This window comes from Haliotis rufescens, unplaced genomic scaffold (assembly GCF_023055435.1).
Source record: "Haliotis rufescens isolate VD_foot unplaced genomic scaffold, xgHalRufe1.0.p SCAF_1, whole genome shotgun sequence".
Classification (NCBI taxonomy): Eukaryota; Metazoa; Mollusca; class Gastropoda; order Lepetellida; family Haliotidae; genus Haliotis; species Haliotis rufescens.
Window position 1 is genome coordinate 44,952,240 of NW_025963779.1, and position 22,063 is coordinate 44,974,302.

Here is a 22,063-nt window from a genome sequence, read left to right on the forward strand (position 1 = left end):
TCCGGTCTGACATCAGCAACAAGAGGTGTGGCAAGTCCCGCTGGATCAGGTTGTAAACTATTGCTTATCTGTCAGTCAGTCACCACTCCCCTAACACAGTCAATACTTACATTGCAGCGCTGTCTTCATAGCACAAATTCCACGGGCTCATCGATTGTTCAAAACATCTTCTGGTGGGCAAGCTTTTAACAGGCTTACAAAAATCAGCAGGCCAACCAGACAGCAGAAAACCCATCACGCCAGATCTGCTACAGGTAGTAACCAACAATCTGCAACACATATGCTTGTCAGCATATGAAGCCAGACTGTTCAAGGCAGTCTACTGCACAGCCTTCTTCAGTTTCTTTAGTGAAAGCGAGCTGGTCCAAACTGGACCCTCCAAACCATGTTGCTCCATCCAGAATTTATGTTTCTCGGACAACCCCCAACAGCTATCAATCCATCTCCCACACTCAAAGTCTGATCAGTTCAGGATGGGAACAACAGTTACAATGAAGGGCACCAGTCCAGACAACCACCGAGAATGCTATGGCTGGCACGAAGGGGAATGAGGTGGAAGGAGCTGGACACCATCCTTGATGCAGAAGTCAAGGCGACACGGCGCAGCCCCGAGCCCTCATGGGCTCCAATAACCAGTGCTCGGTAAGGGCAGCCAACTCTACCTTGACATGGTGGCCTCAATCCTTCGGATACGACTCCAGCTTCCCGACACCTGGATCATCATATTCTCAATGCTGCCCAGGCACTACTGGCACAATGCCAGGGATCCAATAAAGATCGAGGTGATGCGGAAGAATATTAACTGCAGGCTAGCCAACCGCGTCAAAGGGCTCAGGGGGTAGAATAGTGCCACATCCCCAGATCCTGGCATCAGACAAGACATGGTACACCTGGGAGGGCATCCATCTCAGTGACAAAGGACTGTGTGTGTTTGCAGACAATTTATTGCATGCCCTGGCACTTGTTTAGCTAGTAGAAGGATGTTATCTCCACAGGTCAACGTTTCTTTTCAATACATAGGCAAGCTGGGCAGCAATGCTATCTCCTCATATCGCGTGGCCGTGGGTGTGGGGTAGCACTCTGGTGCTTTGTGGTCCATGGCATGAACTTGTCATACAGTTATTAGAAGTTGGCAAACAACTGTTAAACAATTGCTGAACAACTAAGGGACAACTGTTCCGTTTTACAAATGGGGGATAAATTTCATTTCTTAACATCTGTAGAACAATTGACAGTCAAGAAGCCAACCAGTGGTTATTTGCCTGCACAATACTCTATGTTTGTTTGTTTGTTGTTTAATGTCGCACTCAGCAATATTCCAGCTATATGTTGGTGGTCTGTAAATAATCGAGTCTGGACCAGACAATCCAGTGATTGTCATCATGAGCATCGTTCCACGCAATTGGGATACAATGACATGCATCAACCAAATAGCGAGCCTGACCACACGATCCTGTTAGTCACCTCTCACGACAAGCATAGTCACCTTTTACGGCAAGCATGGGTTGCTGAAGACCTATTCTACCCCGGATCTTCACGGGTCCATGTCATGGAGGTATAGTGACACAGTGCTGGCTCAATCACACCTTGTCACCACCTGATCCTCATTAGTAGGCTATTTTGACAAGCCTACACAGGGGATCTGTTCTGCAATGAAATCCACACTACATGTAGAAGTTAATGTATTTTAGTGGCTTGGAGTCACAGTTCATCCATACATTGACAGACATTTCTTTCTTTTAGAGCATCTTGTGTTCTTTTCTATTTTTCATGTATTAATCATGGTAATAAAGTCAGTAGTAGTATCAATATTAATATGAGTATTAATGTTAGTATTCCTATTACACATGAACTGTGATTGTGGAGTTGATTCCACATCATCTCTGGTATTAAAATGTAATAAATCATTGTGAACACTATGCAGAAGGATCTCTGTTAAGTTCTGCAGACAGTGTGGCAGCATGCTCAGAATTAACCCTGGAGGTTTGCAGAGACTGTGTGAAAGCCTTCTCATAGGTTATGAACATGATATAAAACATCCACATAAGTAGTAATAATGTTTTGAAGATGGTGTGGATGCTGTTTTTCAAAGTCGATTGGGAACAACATTGCTGAATAATATTTATCTACTTTTTTATATTCTCACCAATATATCTTACCACCATATGAATTATACCAAATCCTTCTGAAAAACTTTAAAATAGTACCATGGCAAGGTAGCTAATAGATATGTTGTCAACTTTGTATAATGTCAACAAAGATAGCCATTAACAAACATTGCAGACAGCACTGATATTAAAATATTTTCTGCATCAGTACGGGGGACTAGAAAAACACTAATACCTGATCATTTGAAGTGAATATGATGTCATCATAAGGAGAAACATACATGTGGAAGTTCAGCTCCTCAATTTCAGAGAAGTTTACAAAGCCAATTATGCATTTTAAAAGAAATATAAGAGCATGGTAATAATAAGGACAAAATTTAAGATATTGAAAGTAACAGAACATAAATATTTAGCCTCACTACTAATGAAACACATACCAATATTTCATTACATTTTGAAAACAAAATGACCGAGTAACAACCATAAATACATTTTCCAATAGGGTTCCTGTGGGGACCATATTGACAATTTGATTCAAACCTCTTAAACAAACTGGGGTGTTAACAATGGTGGAAACAAGTACTGTATTCACTGTAATAAGCAGCTCAGGTGCTCAGGAAAAAGACAAAGAAATGGGGTGCTTATTAAAACCATCAACGGTGATTTGTATGTGTTCTCCATAATTGAGCAGCAGTGAACATTCAATTGTTGGTGAAACTTAAACATTGATAAAAGTTACTTAGTAATAATATTCCCCTTCTTTACTGCTGTTTTCTGAAAGAAAAAGAAGTAGTAGACGAGGGGTGTATGGTGACACCCCACTCTGGACCAGGCGCAGGCACTGAAAATGCTTCCATGTATTAGTTTTAAGTAAATTATGTGATGATGATCATTGGATTGTCATGTATTAAGATGCCATCCTATATCGAGGAAACCTTTAAATCAAATTGTAATGAAAATATTCTCTGATATATTTACTCATGCATATCATTATTTCGAATATATATATATTCAACATTTCTGCCAAGTTTCATTATTCTAGGACACCAGATGGTATACTCTTCTTCTCAATTGGAAAGAAACAATTGATAACCATATTTGGATGGCTTGACATCCATGATGAGATATATATGTTGTAATTCTTGCCATTTGATAATTTTGTCTCAGTGTATAAGTACTTTGGCTTGTAATTGCCCATTGTTATACACTTATGTAAACATTTATCTAAAATGGTTCGTTGTACTAAATGAACATTTATATTAATTAATAATGGATAAAATTTACCATAGCCCACATGGATATTGGAAAGGTAAAGGAGCAATACTAAAACTAGCTGCAGCAACTAAGGTATCTTATCATGTTGCCAAGGATTGGTTAAAGAAAAGGTTTGATATTTTCACAACTCATGAAGTTCATGAGGCTGACCTCTTGTTTCTTCCTCATGATAAGGTAAGACGCAAAACAAATAAATATGCTTTAGCTGAAGTTGATGTAGCTAGTCAGTACAAAGAGACTGAGCCATTAACTACAATAGATTCAACAGAAATTGCTTATTCACTGGATCGCATATATGAACGTGGACCATTAATATGGCCTAAGCTATTTCAAGTAGATCCTGGATGTGAACTTATGGGAACAGTAACCAAACTATTAACAAAGCATGATGTTACAGTCAGGCATGGTGAAAAAGAGGCCTTTCGTGGCCAAGCTATTGTTGAAAGATTTTACCGAACATTAGCAGAATGCTTGTTTGGATATCAGCATGGGATTGAAATGAAATCAGATCAATTAAGATCAACGGAATGTGAGACACCATTATCAGCGTTTATATCAGCGCTGAATAATGAAGTAACACGACTAATTGGTAAGAAACTATCCAATGCTATTAAAATGAAATCTGTGAGGCAAGAAACAAATACTTCCGTAAGAGTAAGCATAAGATATTTATACCAGCCGGGTGAACATGAAGGAGGCCAACGCCTTGCAACTGATCGGTTTGGTCTCTTAAGATCTATAACATTAGTCGATTGGTTATGAGTGAGTATGATTTTACGCCACATTTGGCAATATTCTGGCAATATTCCAGCAATATCACAGCTGGGGACACTGGAAAATGGGCTTCACACATTGTACCCATGTAGGAAATCAAACCCCAGTCTTTGTCGTCACGAGCCAATGCTTTAACCACTCGGCTACCGCACTGTCCCCGATTGGTTATGAAAGAAGACTGGGCAGAGGATTTGTACGAGAAGAGTTGCTTATTCCTTATACCATCCTCATCAATCCATCTCTTTGTATCTAAGGGGGATAATTGTAACCTTAGGTGTCGGGTACTGTACCCTTCTACCTTTGGTCACTTTCTCTGGTTAACCACTCCTTGGTTCTGGGGATGATGTAGCTCTCAAATCACAAGTCAACTTGGGTGCTCCAGTCCATTTTATTTATGATAGAATAAATCATACATATACACAAGTCCCTCAGTTGTTTTCTTGTTGCCTGTATTACTTAAATACAGCACATACCTAAAGGATGCATCAAAGAGCCTGATAGTATTTCTGATCAACTGTTAACTCTAATAATTTCTGATACGGGCATCCAATCTACAGAGAGAAACTCTATGTTCACCCGTGAGTTTCCGAATCCACGCACCACTCCCGGACAACTCCCTAAATACTCTAGATGACCGAAATGATATTTGACATCATGTGAAATGAGTCCTAATGGCTCACCTCCATATGAACCCAAATTTCCGTTCCACTCACTTATACTATCAAAACTCTTCTAATTTCCTCCAGTTGATTTCCTAAAGTCAATAGTCAACCAAACATACTCATAACTCATACAACCCTAAAGTGAAAACCCATTACCCTGTGAGGTAACAAATCCCCCTAACAGTCATTTCTGATTCAAGCAATCTTGGTAATTTCCGCTAAAAGCCATTTCTATTTCCCAAAGAAGCAAAATCTAAAACCTTTTGACCTGTTGGTGATTCCCTCACCCTGTACAGTCACTTCTCTCACATCCCTCTGTACTTTAACCTAAGGCCTGATAGAATTTAATAAACTGTGTTTTAAGTTAATATTAAAACCCTTTTTCCAAAATACCCTGCTTATATAATGATGTCTTGTGCATTCTTAATCCATATCCTGTGCTTGTCATTTCTTAAAGTATTCATCTCATGCTTGAATGTTCTACTGTTGAATAATGCCTCCTTATACTGTTCATGTTTTATATGCTTTTTTACCACATACTTCTTAACCCGATTTAGCTTTTCTTATCTCCAGGCTATCAGACTTCTTTATGGAATACATCTTCGGTAACATACTCTGCAATCAGAGTTCCAGCACACTCATCCTTTATCTTACCTAACACCTTTTCATTTACTGTGCTGTGCAATGCATTATCTTTTGGGTAATTGCTTGTACCATACATACCTATTTTTGCTGCCATATCTTTACACACATCATCAGTTTGTATTTCCATTAACAAAGAACATGTATCGGTATATAATGCCTCGCATCTATCACCATATTGTTCATTGTAATAAAAGTGATACACTAAGTGTTTCAACTAAATGTATGCTAATTTATATACCCTGTCTATAAAGCGATTCGGAATGAATGTGCAGAAATCAAACAATAGTTATCATTGTGTATAATTCTAAGAATACTATCTCTATTACATCATAGCCATAAATTCCTGTTTATGCTGAGAACCACACTACAAATTTTTTATAAATTTTCAACAGACGTCCTCTTCACTACCAACATATCTAATAGTTGTGAGGGTAACCCTATCCCTCGCCAGCGGCGCCACTGCGCATGCGCAAGGCGGGAATCACCACAAATAGGGCAAAATATAGCTTTTAAAATTGCTTATTTTTCAGTTATCTGCCCTTGGTCTTTGGGCCTATGGCCTTGGAATTTGTGTGGTATCTGGTACGTAAGTATCTGGATACACATACAAAATTTGAATGGAATCGAGGCAGTGGTTATTATGCTAGCTCTGGTACAAAAATCGGCGGAATAATAATAATATTAAATCGAACGATAGCACTGGGACTCTTCAGCTTTTCGGCTTGGTGACTCTGAACCAGACTGTAACTTCTTTGTCAGTTGGGCTCCAGTCAAATGGATGAGCGTTCTGAGTTCGTCAGGGCCCCGGGTTTATGTCTTACTTGGTGAGATAAAGTGCTAAACCTGTTTCCGACCTCGTCCATGTTCGAATCCTCAAATGGTTTGCCTGTACCAACGCCGTCAAATGTAATGAACCGCTTGTGAGACATCACCACGTGTGTCCCAGTGTGTTCTTAACTCATGTTTGACTTCGACCATGTTCGAATCCTCAAATGGTTTGCCTGTACCAACGCCGTCAAATGTAATGAACCGCTTGTCAGACATCACCACATATGTCCCAGTGTGTTCTTAACCCATGTTTGACTTTGACCATGTTCGAATCCTCAAATGGTTTGCCTGTACCAACGCCGTCAAATGTAATGAACCGCTTGTCAGACATCACCACATGTGTCCCAGTGTGTTCTTAACCCATGTTTGACTTCGACCATGTTCGAATCCTCAAATGGATTGCCTGTACCAACGCTATTAAATGTAATGAACCGCTTGTCAGACATCACCACATGTGTCCCAGTGTGTTCTTAACCCATGTTTGACTTCGACCATGTTCGAATCCTCAAATGGTTTGCCTGTACCAACGCCGTTAAATGTAATGAACCGCTTGTGAGACATCCCCACATATGTCCCAGTGTGATTTTAACCCATTTCCGACCTCGAATCCTCATATTCGAATCCCCAAATGGTTTGCCTGTACCAACTCCGTCAAAAGATAGTCACCATTTGCAGGACTTCAACACTAAGAAATTGGTGTGTGTCAGAGTTAACCAGAGTGTTCTAAACCCATTTACCACCCAGACAATGTTCGAATCCCGATAGTCGCCTCTTGAGACAAGCATGGGTTGCTGAAGACCAATTCTAACCCTCATCTTCAAGGGTAGGATACATACTGCAAAAGACACTTGACGGTCAAAGGGAAATAATCCTGAGTTTTCTGAGCGATGTTTTCGGTATTTTGTCAATATTACCACCAGGCGGTGTTACTTTTAGCATGCAACCAAGAACAAAAGATGAGGTACATATGGCACACTAACTTCATGTAAACTTTCAATAGTTTCTGTGGAGAACCTTACAAGATGTGATCTTTATATAAAGGAAAAATTTGGTGAAAGAAATCATCAAAATCAAAATCAAACAGAGTCGTCACTAAGACAGATATCCAAAAATGGCTAACAGAGTTTGGTGTGTTATGTGTGGAGACAATTCTCAGAAGGTTTGAAAGCATTTCATGCAGTGGATTCAGAGGAGATAGTATTTGAAGACAGGTACCCAAAAAAACCTGTGAAAACCTTGAATCCAATATGGCAGCAACTAAAAAAGATTTCCAAAATCGGCTAACAGAGTTTGATGTGATATGTATGGAGACAGTACTCAGAAAGTTTGGATGCATTTCATGCATTGGATTCAGAGGAGATAGGATTTGAAGACAGGTACCCCCAAAACCCTGTAAAAACTTTGAATCCAATATGGCTGCCAAACCACGTGACCAATGACCTAGATCAAAGAACAGAAAATGTTAAGCACCCGAAGCAGCAGACATGTGTAAAGTTTGAAAGTAATCAGACAAGCGGTTGCGGAGCAATAAGGCGAAATATATCTTCAAAAAATACTTGTTTTTCAGTTATCTGCCCTTGGCCATTGGGCCTACGGCCTTGGAATTTTTTTGGTATCTGGTACCTAACAACTTGCACACACACACAAAATTTGAACAAAATCGAGCCAGTGGTTAAACTGCTATCTCTGGAACAAAAAACGGCGGAATAATAAATAATAATAATAATAATAATTAAAGCTGCAAGCAGCAATGGCGGGCTCCAAGTAACACTGTGCCCAAACGTCCATGTTCGAATCCTCAAAGGGTTTCCTTGAACCAAATCCGTCAAATGTAGGCACCACTTGCAGGGTATCGTCGCTAGGAAATTGGCGTGTGCCAGGGGGTCCAGGTCTGTTCTAAAACCATTTCCGACCTCAAACATGTTCAAATCCATAAAAGGTTTGCTTGTGCCAACTCTGTCAAAAGATAGTCACCGGAAATCGCCACTATGAAATTGGCGTGTTCCAGGGGTGTCCCAAATATTAATCAAATATTACCACCAAGCGGTGTTACTTTCAGCATACAACCAATAACAATAAATGAGATGCATATGGCACACTAACTTCATGTAAACTTGCAATAGTTTCTGTTGAGAAACTTACAAGATATGACCTTTAAAGCAAAATTTCGTTGAAAAAAATTATCAAAATCAAAATCCAATATGGCCCTAACTAAAAAAGAATTCCAAAATCAGCTATTAAAGTTTGATGTGTTATGTATGGAGACAATTATCAGAAAGTGGATTCAAAGTTGTTTGCATTTGAAGACAGGTACCCCCAAAACACTATGAAAACCTTGAATCCAATATGGCTGCTAAACCATGTGACCAATGACCAAAGTCAAAGAACAAAAAATGTCAAGCAGCTCAAGCAGCAGATAAATGCAAGGTTTCAAAGTAATCGGATAAGCGGTTGCGGAGCAATAGGGCGAAATACATCTTTTAAAAAATTCTTGTCTTTTAGTTATCTGCCCTTGGCTTTTAGGTCTACGGCCTTGGGTTTTTGGCGGGCAATAGTACCCGACGGTCCACATACACACACAAAATGTGAACAAAATCGAGCCAGTGGTTATTTTTCTAGCTCTGGTACAAAAATCAGAGGAATAATAATAATATTAAATCAATCGCTAACACTGGGACTCTTCAGCCTTTCGGCTTGGTTACTCTTTAACAGGTCGTAACTTCTTTGTCAGTTGGGCTCCAGTCAAACGAATTAGCGTTCTGCGTTCGTCGGGGCCCCAGGTTCCTGTCGCATTGCTGAGATAAAGTGCTAAACCTGTTTCCCACCTCGTTCATATATTCGAATCCTCAAAAGGTTTACCTGTACCAACGCCGTCAAATGTCAAGAACCTCTTGTGAGACATCACCACTACTAAATTGACCCGGGTGCCCCAGGATGTTTTAACCAATTTCCAACTTCGACCATGTTCGAATCCTCAAATGGTTTGGTTGTACCAACGCCATCAAATGTAAGGAACTACTTGCAAGACATCACCACATGTGTCCCAGTGTGTTCTTAACCCATGTTTGACTTCGACCATGTTCGAATCCACATATGGTTTGCTTGTATCAACACCGTCAAATGTAATAAACCGCTTGTGAGACATCACCACATGTGTCCCAGTGTGTTCTTAACCCATGTTTGACTACTACCATGTTCGAATCCGCATATGGTTTGCTTGTACCAACTCCGTCAAAAGATAGTCACCGTTTTCAGGACATTGCCGCTACCAAATTGGCGTGTGCCACAGTTTCCCAGAGTGTACTTAACCCATTTCCAACCTCCATATTCTAATCCGCAAATGGTTTGCTTTTAACAACGCCGTCAAAAATAAGGTACCATAGCAATTGGCAATTGAAAAATGAAGAACCAAGTCAGCGAGTCTGACCACCCGATCCGATTAGTCGCCTCCTGTGACAAGCATAGTTGCCTCTTGAGACAAGCATCGGTTGAAAAAGGCCAATTCTAATCCTGGTCGTCAAGGGTAGTGCACATAATACTGAACAAGACTGTGGAGAACGCTTGCAAAGCCAGTGAATGGGGGTGTTTGGTAGATTTATGAGGCGCTTCCTTCAGTATTTGTTCTCAAGTCTGATTTTTAACTTAAATCAAATAATACCACACCAAGCAGTGGTGCTTTCAGTATGCAACCCAGAACAAAATGAGCTACATATAGTCTCAAAGCTTCATGCAAACTTTCAATAGTTTCTGTTAAGAACCTTACAAGATATGATCTTAAGAATAAAATTTCGGTGAAAAAAATGATCAAAATCAAAATCCAATATTGCCGCAACTAAAAAAGATATCGGAAAACGGCTATGCTAATTTGTTGTGTTCTGTATGGAGACAATTCTCAGAAAGTTTGAAAGCATTTCATGCAGTGGATTCAGAGGAGATAATATTTGAAGACAGGTACCCCCAAAACCCTGTGAAAACCTTGAATCCAATATGGCTGCCAAACCACGTGATCAATGACCAAAGTCAAAGGACAAAAAATATGAAAGAACTAAAGCAGCAGATACATGCAAGGTTTCAAAGTAATCGGATAAGCGGTTGCGGAGCAAATGGGCAAAATACATCTTCAAAAAATACTTGTTTTTCATGCACAAACGTCCATGTTCAAATCCTCAAAGGGTTTCCTTGTACCAAATCCCTCAAATGTAGGCACCACTTGTAGGGTATCGCCGCTACGAAATTGTCGTGTGCCGGGGTGTCCAAGTCTGTTCTTACCCCATTTCAGACCTCGGACATGTTCGAATCCATTAAGGGTTTGCTTGTACCAATTCCGTAACAAAATAGTCACCGGAAATCGCCACAACAAAATTGACGTGTTCCAGGGGTGTCCCAAATATTAATCAAATATTACCACCAAAGGTGTTACTTTTAGCATGCAACCAAGAACAAAACAATACGATGGATATGGCACACTAACTTCATGAAAACTTTCAATAGTTTCTGTGGGGAACCTTACAAGATATGATCTTTAAAGTAAAGTTTCGGTGAAAAAAATGATCAAAATCAAAATCCAATAGGTCCCTCGATTTAAAAGATATCTAAAATCGGCTAACAGAGTTTGATGTGCTATGTATGGAGACCATTCTCAGAAAGTGTGAAAACATTTCATGCAATGGATTCAGAGAAGAATGCATTTAAAGACAGGTACCCAAAAGACAATGTGGAAACCTTGAATCCAATATGGCTGCCAAACCACGTGACCAATGACCAAAGTCAAAGAACATCAAATGTCAAGCACCCAAAGCAGCAGACACATCTCAAGTTTGAAAGTAATTGGACAAGCGGTTGCGAAGCAATTGGGCAAAATATAGCTTTTAAAATTGCTTATTTTTCAGTTATCTGCCCTTGGTCTTTGGGCCTACGGCCTTGGAATTTGTGTGGTATCTGGTACGTAAGTATCTGGATACACATACAAAATTTGAATGGAATCGAGGCAGTGGTTATTATGCTAGCTCTGGTACAAAAATCGGCGGAATAATAATAATATTAAATCGAACGATAACACTGGGACTCTTCAGCTTTTCGGCTTGGTGACTCTTAACCAGACTGTCACTTCTTTGTCAGTTGAGCTCCAGTCAAATGGATGAGCGTTCTGAGTTCGTCAGGGTTTATGTCGTATTGCTGAGATAAAGTGCTAAACCTGTTTCCGACCTCGTCCATGTTCGAATCCTCAAATGGTTTGCCTGTACCAACGCCGTCAAATGTAATGAACCGCTTGTCAGACATCACCACATGTGTCCCAGCATGTTCTTAACCCATGTTAGACTTCGACCATGTTCGAATCCTCAAATGGTTTGCCTGTACCAACGGCGTCAAATGTAATGAACGGCTTGTCAGACATCACCATGTGTGTCCCAGTGTGTTCTTAACCCATGTTTGACTTCGACCATGTTCGAATCCTCAAATGGTTTGCCTGTACCAACGCCGTTAAATGTAATGAACCGCTTGTCAGACATCACCACATGTGTCCCAGTGTGTTCTTAACCCATGTTTGACTTTGACCATGTTCGAATCCTCAAATGGTTTGCCTGTACCAACGGCGTCAAATGTAATGAACGGCTTGTCAGACATCACCACGTGTCCCAGTGTGTTCTTAACCCATGTTTGACTTTGAGCATGTTCGAATCCTCAAATGGTTTGCCTGTACCAACGCCGTCAAATGTAATGAACCGCTTGTCAGACATCACCACGTGTGTCCCAGTGTGTTCTTAACCCATGTTTGACTTCGACCATGTTCGAATCCTCAAATGGTTTGCCTGTACCAACGCCATTAAATGTAATGAACCGCTTGTGAGACATCCCAACATATGTCCCAGTGTGTTCTCAACCCATTTCCGACCTCGAATCCTCATGTTCGAATCCTCAAAGGGTTTGCTTGTACCAACTCCGTCGAAAGAAAGTCACTGTTTGCAGGACATCACCACTACGAAAGTGCCCGCCAAAAACCCAAGGCCGTAGGCCCAAAGGCCAAGGGCAGATAACTGAAAAACAAGTATTTTTTGACGATATATTTTGCCCTGCTACTCCACAACCGCTTGTCTGTTTACTTTCAAACCTTGCATGTATCTACTGCTTCAGTTGCTTGATAATTTTTGTTCTTTGACTTTGGTCATTGGTCACGTGGTTTGGCAGTCATATTGGATTCAAGGTTTTGAGAGGGTTTTTTGGGCACCTGTCTTCAAATACTATCTCCTCTGAATCCACTGCATGAAATGATTTCAAACTTTCTGAGAATTGTCTCCATACAGAACACAACAAATTAGCATAGCCGTTTTCCGATATCTTTTGTAGTTGTGGCCATATTGGATTTTGATTTTGATCATTTATTTCACCGAAATTTTACTTTTAAGATCATAGCTCGTAAGGTTCTTAACAGAAACTATTGAAAGTTTGCATGAAGCTTTGAGACTATATGTAGCTCATTTTGTCCTGGGTTGCATACTGAAAGCACCACTGCTTGGTGTGGTATGATTTGATTTATGTAAAAAAATCAGACTTGAGTACAAATACTGAAGGAAGCGTCTCATAAATCTACCAAACACCCCCATTCACTGGCTTTACAGATATCCAAGCGTTCTCCACAGTCTTGTTCTGTATTATGTGTACTACCCTTGACGACCAGGATTAGAATTGGCCCTTTTCAACCGATGTTTGTCTCAAGAGGCAACTTTGCTTGTCACAGCAGGCGACTAATCGGATTGGGTGGTCAGACTCGCTGGCTTGATTCTTCATTTCTCAATTGCCAATTGCTACGGTACCTTATTTTTGACGGCGTTGTTTAAAGCAAACCATTTGCGGATTAGAATATGGTCGAGGTCGGAAATTGGTTTAGTAGACTCTGGGAAACTGTGTCACACGCCAATTTGGTAGCGGTAATGTCCTGCAAACGGTGACTATCTTTTGACGGAGTTGGTACAAGCAAACTATATGCAGATTCGAACATGGTCGAAGTCAAACATGGGTTAAGAACACACTGGGACACGTGTGGTGATGTCTCACAAGCGGTTCATTACATTTGATGTCGTTGGTACAAGCAAACCATATGCGGATTCGAACATGGTCGAAGTCAAACATGGGTTAAGAACACCCTGGGACACGTGTGGTGATGTCTCACAAGCGGTTCATTACATTTGATGGCGTTGGTACAACCAAACCATTTGGGGATTCGAACATGGTCGAAGTCAAACATGGGTTAAGAACACACTGGGACACGTGTGGTGATGTCTCACAAGCGGTTCATTACATTTGATGTCGTTGGTACAAGCAAACCATATGCAGATTCGAACATGGTCGAAGTCAAACATGGGTTAAGAACACCCTGGGACACGTGTGGTGATGTCTCACAAGCGGTTCATTACATTTGATTGCGTTGGTACAAGCAAACCATATGCGGATTCGAACATGGTCGAAGTTGGAAATTGGTTTAAACATCCTGGGACACCCAGGCACATGTCTATTTAGTAGTGGTGATGTCTCACAAGAGGTTCCGTACATTTGACGGCGTTGGTACAGGTAAACCCTTTGAGGATTCGAATATGAACGAGGTCGGAAACAAGTTTAGCACTTTATCTCAGCAATGCGACAGGAACCCGGGGCCCGGACGAACGCAGAACGCTAATCCGTTTGACTGGAGCCCTACTGACAAAGAAGTTACAGCCTGTTAAAGAGTCACCAAGCCGAAAGGCTGAAGAGCCCCAGTGTTAGCGTTTGATTTAATATTATTATTATTCCGCCGATTTTTGTACCAGAGCTAGCAAAAAAGACACTGGCTTGATTTTGTTCAAATTTTGTATGTGTATGAAGACCGTTGGGTACTAGTGCCCGCCAAAAACCCAAGGCCGTAGGCCCAAAGGCCAAGGGCAGATAACTAAAAGACAAGAATTTTTTTAAAGATGTATTTCGCCTTATTGCTCCGCAACCGCTTATCCGATTACTTTGAAAACTTGCATGTATCTGCTGCTTGAGCTGCTTGACATTTTTTGTTCTTTGACTTTGGTCATTGGTCACATGGTTTGGCAGCCATATTGGATTCAGGGTTTTCACAGTGTCTTTTAGGTACCTGTCTTCAAATCCTATCTCCTCTGAATCCACTGCATGAAATGCTTCCAAACTTTCTGAGAATTGTCTCCACACACAACACAGCAAACCCTAATAGCCGTTTTTGGATATCTGTTTTAGTTGCGGTTGTATTGGATTTTGATTTTGATAAAAAAAAATACCGAAAGTTTACTTTAACGATCCTATCTTGTTAGCTTGATGACAGAAACTATTGCAAGTTTACATGAAGTTAGTGTATCATATGCATCTTATTTTCTGTTCTTGGGTGCATGGAAACTAACAACGTTAACACTTGGTGGTAATATTTGATTAAAATTTGGGACACCCCTGGAACACGCCAATGTCCTGCAAACGGTGACTATCTTTTGAAAGAGTTGGTACAAACAAACCCTTTGAGGATTCGAACATGTTTGATGTCGGAAATGGGTTTAGAACAGACTAAGCACACGCCAATTTCGTAGCGGCGATATCCTGCAAGTTGTGCCTACATGTGACGGATTTGGTACAAGGAAACCCTTTGAGGATTCGAACATGGACGTTTGTGCACAGTCTAACTTGGAGCCCGCCATTGCTGCTTTGCAGCTATATTCTTATATTGATATGATTTCATTTTTATCCTTGGCTGCTCTGTTTATATACGTTCGAGTAGCTGTCCATCTCTCAGAAATAGAGTTAGTTTGGCCTTCGCTATTGCATCTCTTGGCTTTAGGAGATCTATGACAGATAGCGGATCTACCGTATTCGACGTAATAAGCGCCCCTCTCTAATAAGCGCCCACGGCGATAATTGCTCATATATTGGCTAGTGAACAATTCCAATTAGCACCCCTTCCGATTGATCAATGTACACAAGACTTATTTATTCGCGCATAATACGCACTAGTGTGTTATATGCACCCTTAATTATGGGCAATTAAATTCTGAAAAATTATATCTGTTGTTTATAAACATTTCAGTCTGTCAGCATAAACCACGAAATTTATCTTTCAAATCTGTTTTTTCCACCAAAATAATATTCTTATAAGAGCCCCCTGTTTCTAATTTTGAGAGCGCCCTGGGCGCTTATTACGTCCAATACGGTAACTGCAATTCTTGTTGTAACCTAGCCCGGGCTGGGGCATGGTCTTGACATTCTTGTAACACGTGATCAATGGTTTCAGCCTGATTCCAAGATGAACAAACCTTGTCATAGTGCTTTTTGTGACTGAGTCAGGCGTGAGATAACAATTTCAATTTTCCTTTCATTTGAGTATGAGTTTGGCTTTTGTTGGACCTTGGGTTTGAATTTTGTATAGCCATCTGCCGATCTTACTTGTGTCCCATGGGGCTTGCCATCTTTCTGCAATGGAGGCTTTGATTTTGCTTTTTATCTCTAGTTTACTAAAGGGAATAGGCTGTATATCCGCTTTGTCTAGAGCTAGCTTCACCAGTGAGTCTGCTTTTTAATTTCCATGAATATTTATGTGAGAGGGGATCCAACACAGCTACACCTGTTGCCCTTGGTCCGATAGTTTTGTATATTCGTATAGATTATTGTTGAATGTGTTTGGCCTGGAGTTTGATTTTCTGCCACTGATGGCTTGAAGTGCACTTAGTGAGTCTGATAAGACGACTGCCTTTGCTTCCGGAAGTTCCGCAATGAGTTTGAGTGCATGATGAATTGTCTCCAATTCAGCCGTGAATACTGACTGACCATCAGGCAAGCAAGCTGAATGTGCTTGAGGTTTGGAGCTGTGGATATGGATCCCGTAACCAGCACTGTTGTTGATAGGATTCTTGGATCCATCAGTGTATATATGGGCCCAGCTGTCCCAGGTAGTTTGAATTTTAGTGATAGCTGCTGATCGTAGTAGGGTTGGGTTTTCTTTTTTAGTGACGTCTGATGTTAAAGCAGTGTCAACTTTGGGAGTTTTTAAAGTCCAGGGAGGGTGTAACCCTTTGTAGTGACTTTCTGCTGACTGAATGTCATCACAATTGTGACTTCGAATGAGTTTACTAATATCCCAGATGGCTTTAGTGAGGGATTTTTTTTAATGGGAGACATGGTACAGAATATATGTAGTAGGTGGAGGATTAACAGTAGAGGATTAACAGTAACAACAATTGCATACATGAGTGGGATAACATTGGTAGGTGTTGACAACAAAGGGATACTGCTGTCACAACACTATGGACAGAGAACACATAGGTGGAAGCCAATAGCGACATGAAGCAAATAAACAGGATAAGTGATTATTGTTTGATGAGTTCATAGTAGGCGCGTGGGATGAAATAGCCTTGATCTCTGTTGATTGATGGCTTGTTGCAAGCAATGTGGACTGCCTCTGTTAGTTTTCTTTTAGTGAAATCATGGAAGTTGTTGGCCAGGATTTGGACGTTGTCCCAGTTGATGATGTGATTGGGACAGTTGCTGATTTGGTCCGAGATGGCTGATTTGCTCTCATATTTAATGGTGGAGATTTTATGCTCTTTCATTCTGGTGTTGATTGGGTGGGATGTTTCATCTACGTAAAATTGGCCACAGTTGCAGTCAATTTTGTAAACTACACCTTTAGGCTCTTGGGGTTTAGTTGTGTTCCTGCCGTTGGCTCTTAGCAGGGTGTTGAGGGAGTTGGCGAAGTGGGTGTCAATGTTGGCTTGCTGTTTGAGGAGGCGGCTGATGATGTGGGAGGCTTTTCCTATGAACGGGAGGGCGATGCGGAAGGGCGCTGATTCGGGTTTAAGGGTCGAAGGTCTGGTTGTGGGATGGAGTACAGAGGCGATGACTTTGTCGACGAGATTGGGTGGATAATTGTTGAGGTGGGTGAAGACTTGGCGGAGGTGTTCGATCTCAGGTTTGGGGTCAGGAGAGGAAAGGTTGATGGCTCGTTTGGTGAGGGTGGAGATGATGCCAGTCTTGGTTCTAAGAGGGTGGTTAGAGTTGAAGTGGATATACTGATCGGTGTGGGTGGGCTTGGATTTGGATTCTGTTTGCTGGGCTTCTGGAGACGAGGACATCTAGGAAGGGTAGTTGGTTGTCCTTTTCTATTTCGATGGTGAACTGTACTCGGGGGTGTTGTAGGTTAAGATGTTGTAGTAGCAGGGTTGGGTTTCGGTCTTGTTTTTGGATGACATTTGTGTCGTCAACTTTCCTGTACCAGCAAATAGGTTGAATGGGTGATGTTGTGAGGGCTTGCTGTTCGAAGTAGGTCATGTAGATTTCAGTAAGGATAGGAGAAAGTGGGGATCCCATTGGTAGGCCGTGTATCTGTTGATTGTACTCGTTGCCACAGGTGAAGTAGGTATAGCAGATACAGGCGGTTGTGAAGGCGATGATGGATTCGGTTGATAGGCTGGTTTCAAGAGGAGTTTCAGTGATGCGACGGCGGAGAATTTGCAGAGTGTCATCTATGGGTACGTTGGTGAAGAGGTCTACTACGTCGTAACTGATGATTTGATCTGGATCGGTTATGTTCTTGAGTTTGGAGCAGAAGTCCGTGGAGTCAGAGATGAAGGAGTCGGCTGTTTTTCCTAAGGGGGCAAGGATTCTGGTTAGGTGTTGGGCCGTTTTGTAGAAGACAGTATCTCGGGAACACACAAGTAGACGGGCTTTAGAAGGGTTCTTGTGGATTTTGATGGTGGCTCTGGCATAGGGTGGTTGGGGGTGATTGACGGAGAGTTGATGGTGAAGAACATGGCTAATTTCAAAGTTGTTTGAGGAGGGTTTTATGTTGGCGAAGGAGTTTGGCGGTTGGGTCCTTCTTGATCCTAGGTGGTGGGGTCTTGGAGGACGTTGTTCACTAGCTCATGGAAGTGGTCAGTGTCCATGATGACTGTGGCCTTGCCCTTGTCAGAAGGTGATGTTGGTGATGAAAGCACACAAAAAATATGCCACGACTGTCACAGGAGCAGAGAGAGAGAGCCATCAGTATGGCCGAAATGGGGGCAACACAGGTCCAAATTGCCAGAAGGTTTGGTTGTACACCATTGACAGTTGCCAGGCTGATTCAATGGTACAGGCAGACAGGGAGGACACAGGACAGGCCTAGAACCGGACGACCCTGAGTGACAACACCACTGTAAGACGGTCAGATACAGCTCATTCACCTGCGAAACAGATTTGTAATGGCGACGGCTGCAACATTAGCCAACGTACAGTACTACGACGACTTCGTGCTGCTGGAATCCGAGCGTATCATCCTTTCTGAGGAATGGTACTGACTGCTCAACATCGACGCCTGAGACTGCGATGGGCGAGGCAGGTTTGACGCTGGCAAGTGAGAAATTGGCGTCGAGTGCTGTTTACTGATGAAAGTCGGCTTAACTTGTTTCGAAATGATAGCAGAGAACGAGTTTATCAACGCAGAGGGGAACGTTTGGCTCCGGCGTGTATTCAAGAGGTCCATCCATTCACCGGGGGAGGTGTCATAATGTGGGGCGGTATTTGTGGAGATCAGAAGACTGATTTGGTGATTATACAGGGAAACCTGAACGCTGTGCAGTACAGGGACCAAGTGTTGCAGCCAGTTGTGGTTCCGTTCTTACAAAACCAACAGCAGGGGACATTGTTTCAACACGACAATGACAGGCCCCATACTGCAAGACTGACTCGGAACTTTCTAAACCAGCAGAACGTTGATGTTTTGCCCTGGCCTGCCCACTCACCTGATATGAATCCTATTGAATATCTGTGGGACCGTCTTGACAGACAGATTAGAGCAAGCCATCACCCTCCCGACAACAGACAAGAGTTACAACAGGCCCTGAGAGACGAGTGGCAACAGATTCCAGTCCACATCATCAGAAGACTGACATGATCGAAGAGCGAGCGTATCACAGCATGCATTGAGGCAGCTGGAGGTCATGCACGCTATTGAAGGCAACTGTGTCGACAATGAACTTGTAGTGTGTCTGACAATTTTTTGGTGACATTTCAGACAACTTGAAAAATGAAATTTCTTACCCCACCATTGTTTACCTTGAGCTTGCATTACCTGTGATTGCACAATTTCATTCAAACTGTGGTTGATCAATCATTTGTTCCCCCTCCCTAGATTATATTATAATTCACAACAAAACCTCTTCTTGTTATTTTTTTATCGATCATGGAACTCGACCTATACTTTCTTTTGCCCCCCAGTTTAGTATCTGTCATCACCCATTTCCCAATAACAGCAGCTGTCCGCTCAGTAACATGAAGGAATATCCTCCGTTTTCGAAGCTTTGTATGAATAACACGTTCATCGAAGACTGCTATATGACACATCGCTGGAAAGCTTGTTTTTTCATCTTCACAGCCGTAACATCGCCTAGAGTCTTTTCGTAGCTGTAACATGCGATTTTATTGGCTAAAAATTGGTTTCTAATGACGCTTTCTTGCCGAAATCTGCTACAAGGTCCGTGATTGGTCAAATTTGAGCACATTACCTAAGGCAGCCAATCAAATTACAGCTATGGTACCTTCCTCGTCTTTGATGAATTCAGATTTTGATGAAAGATTTTTATTAAATCGTGTTATTCTGAACGTTTTAAGCAGGAAATTGCGATCAATATTAAGGTATTCCCTGTATAATTGGACACTTACGGTGATAACTACGTCTTATACCGATGTTCCCAACATCTGCAATGTTCGGGTGATGTTATACCGAGTAAGAGTTATGACCCTTATTGTAAACAATCATGGCAACTGACAGAGAAAGCTGTGGTCGATTCAAAAAGAAAAAGACCGGTAATCAAACCAAAATATTAAAATCAAACGTGCTCATCGATCACAACTATGGAGCTGGCCATGTTTGCTTTGGCGATCCTTGCAAGGACGACGACTGTCCTCTTTTTTGAAACATTGAACTCGCCAAATACGCAGGCAGAGACAGATGGGAGGAAGGGGGAAGGATCGTCGAGCTCGGGGAACATCTTTCCATTCTCGTCGCTTGCAAGTACTGCAAATTGGGCCCTATTCCATTAACGTATGGGAATATTGTCGGTAAGATGAGGGAAGGACTTAGCGGCTATTTGTACGTGAAATGTCAGAAACGGAATGTGGGGAAACCAACATGGTTCCATATGGGAAGACGCACAGGGAGAAGAAGGGGAAGTCAGGGATGCCATGTATTGTTATCAACACAAAGCTTGGAACAAGTAAATTTTATTTTTGTTTTACATTCCTGCCATTATTAAACATAATACAGGGTTTCAGATGGCCATTGGTCATCGATCATAGACCAATAAAATTTCAATTTGACAGGTTTTTTGGTTTTAGAAGTCGGGACTTTTGACCAATGAAAATGTGGAGCAAGGCACCACAAGCTTTCAAAATTCCATTATTAACAAGCATGAAATACTCATATCCCCCGCCAATATGACATGTCCGGTTATCAAGCAAGTGAAGTACAGAATATGGTTGACAAGAATATATACAGGATAGGAGGCAATGCAGTGTTTATACAGTTGATTAGGTTTAAGATGCATTTACAGTTGTATTTGTTATGAGATGTGTTATAACTTAAACAATAATCAGAGAAGTAAGGGAGTTCTTGCTTTACTTAGAGACCATTGAGAGCAGGGGTCACCATGAGGTGTACTGAGAAGTACAGCACCAATCATCTGATGATCTGAGTAGTAGACTGGAGTCTGGAATGCTACAGCACTGGCATGATCAGTAAACAACAAGTCCAGTGTAGCTCCTAGACTGTAAGTTAAAGAGTGAATGAGTTGAGTCATTTTCCGCACATGAAAGAAATCTTCAAGTTTGAGTTTTTAACTCAGATCACAGTTGAAATCCCCAGTAACTAGGACATGGTCACATTCATGCTGCTTGGAGAGATCCTGAAGTTTCTGCATGAAGTTAGTAAGTGAATGCGACAACCGTGTCCATGACACTTTTGGAGGAACATACACACAAACAATGCAGAACTTGCCAACAAGAAAGGAAATGTATTCAATACTGCGAGATGACATTACATCACATAGCTGGACACTGTTCTTGAAACTTGTTGAAACATACACAGCTATACCATGTGTAGTGTCTCCTGGATAGACTTTATATCCTGGCAGGTCTCTTTCACTGTAATCATTGATGTGTCCTTCTTCACATCTTTGAAATGAGCACTGAGGGAATCGAACATTCAAGTGAGCTACCTTGAGTCCATCACCATGAATGTTCTCTACAGGGTGTGTCCAGGTGAACAGTCTTTCATTCTGCAATCTAGTCATCTCATCCAATGCTTTTTTGTTTACTACAATTTTATGTTCATCAAAACCTACAAGCTTTAGGCCTTTCCTTGATTTGACCCTACTGAGCATCGTATACACTTGACCAGCCTGGACTTTAAATTTACTTCCTAGTGCAATTGTCATGTTCCCAATCATCTGCTCATAGGTGCTACCTTGTGACTTGTGGATTGTGAGGGCCCATGCTAAAGTTCCTGGATACTGTTTTCTTTCAACCATGACAGATTTAGCATTGTCTGACACAGAGAACAAGGCTGTTACAGCAGTAATTGGTACTGCATGTTTCAAATTGACAGGATTTCGCTTTCTTGCATCAAGGCACTGAGAGGAAATAGGATGGTTCGGGTGTCCCCGTTCATGTTACCAATACCCACTGTGAGGAAGTAGGCTGGTTCAGGTGCCACTGTTCATGTTACCACCATGCACTGTGAGTGAGTGAGTGAGTGAGTAT

At 41.6% G+C, this 22,063-nt stretch overlaps 1 protein-coding gene and 1 long non-coding RNA gene across 3 annotated transcripts in view; one reads left to right on the top strand and one right to left on the bottom strand.

Annotated features, from left to right (window-relative positions):
• Positions 1 to 22,063, bottom strand: part of LOC124136483 (ras-specific guanine nucleotide-releasing factor 2-like) — a 977,843-nt gene that overhangs the window by 644,333 nt on the left and 311,447 nt on the right. The window lies entirely within an intron of this gene.
• On the top strand, positions 1,055 to 18,011 carry LOC125380916. Its single transcript, XR_007221522.1, has 3 exons — positions 1,055 to 1,093; positions 17,735 to 17,738; positions 18,001 to 18,011. It is a non-coding gene; the product is annotated as an uncharacterized LOC125380916 (long non-coding RNA).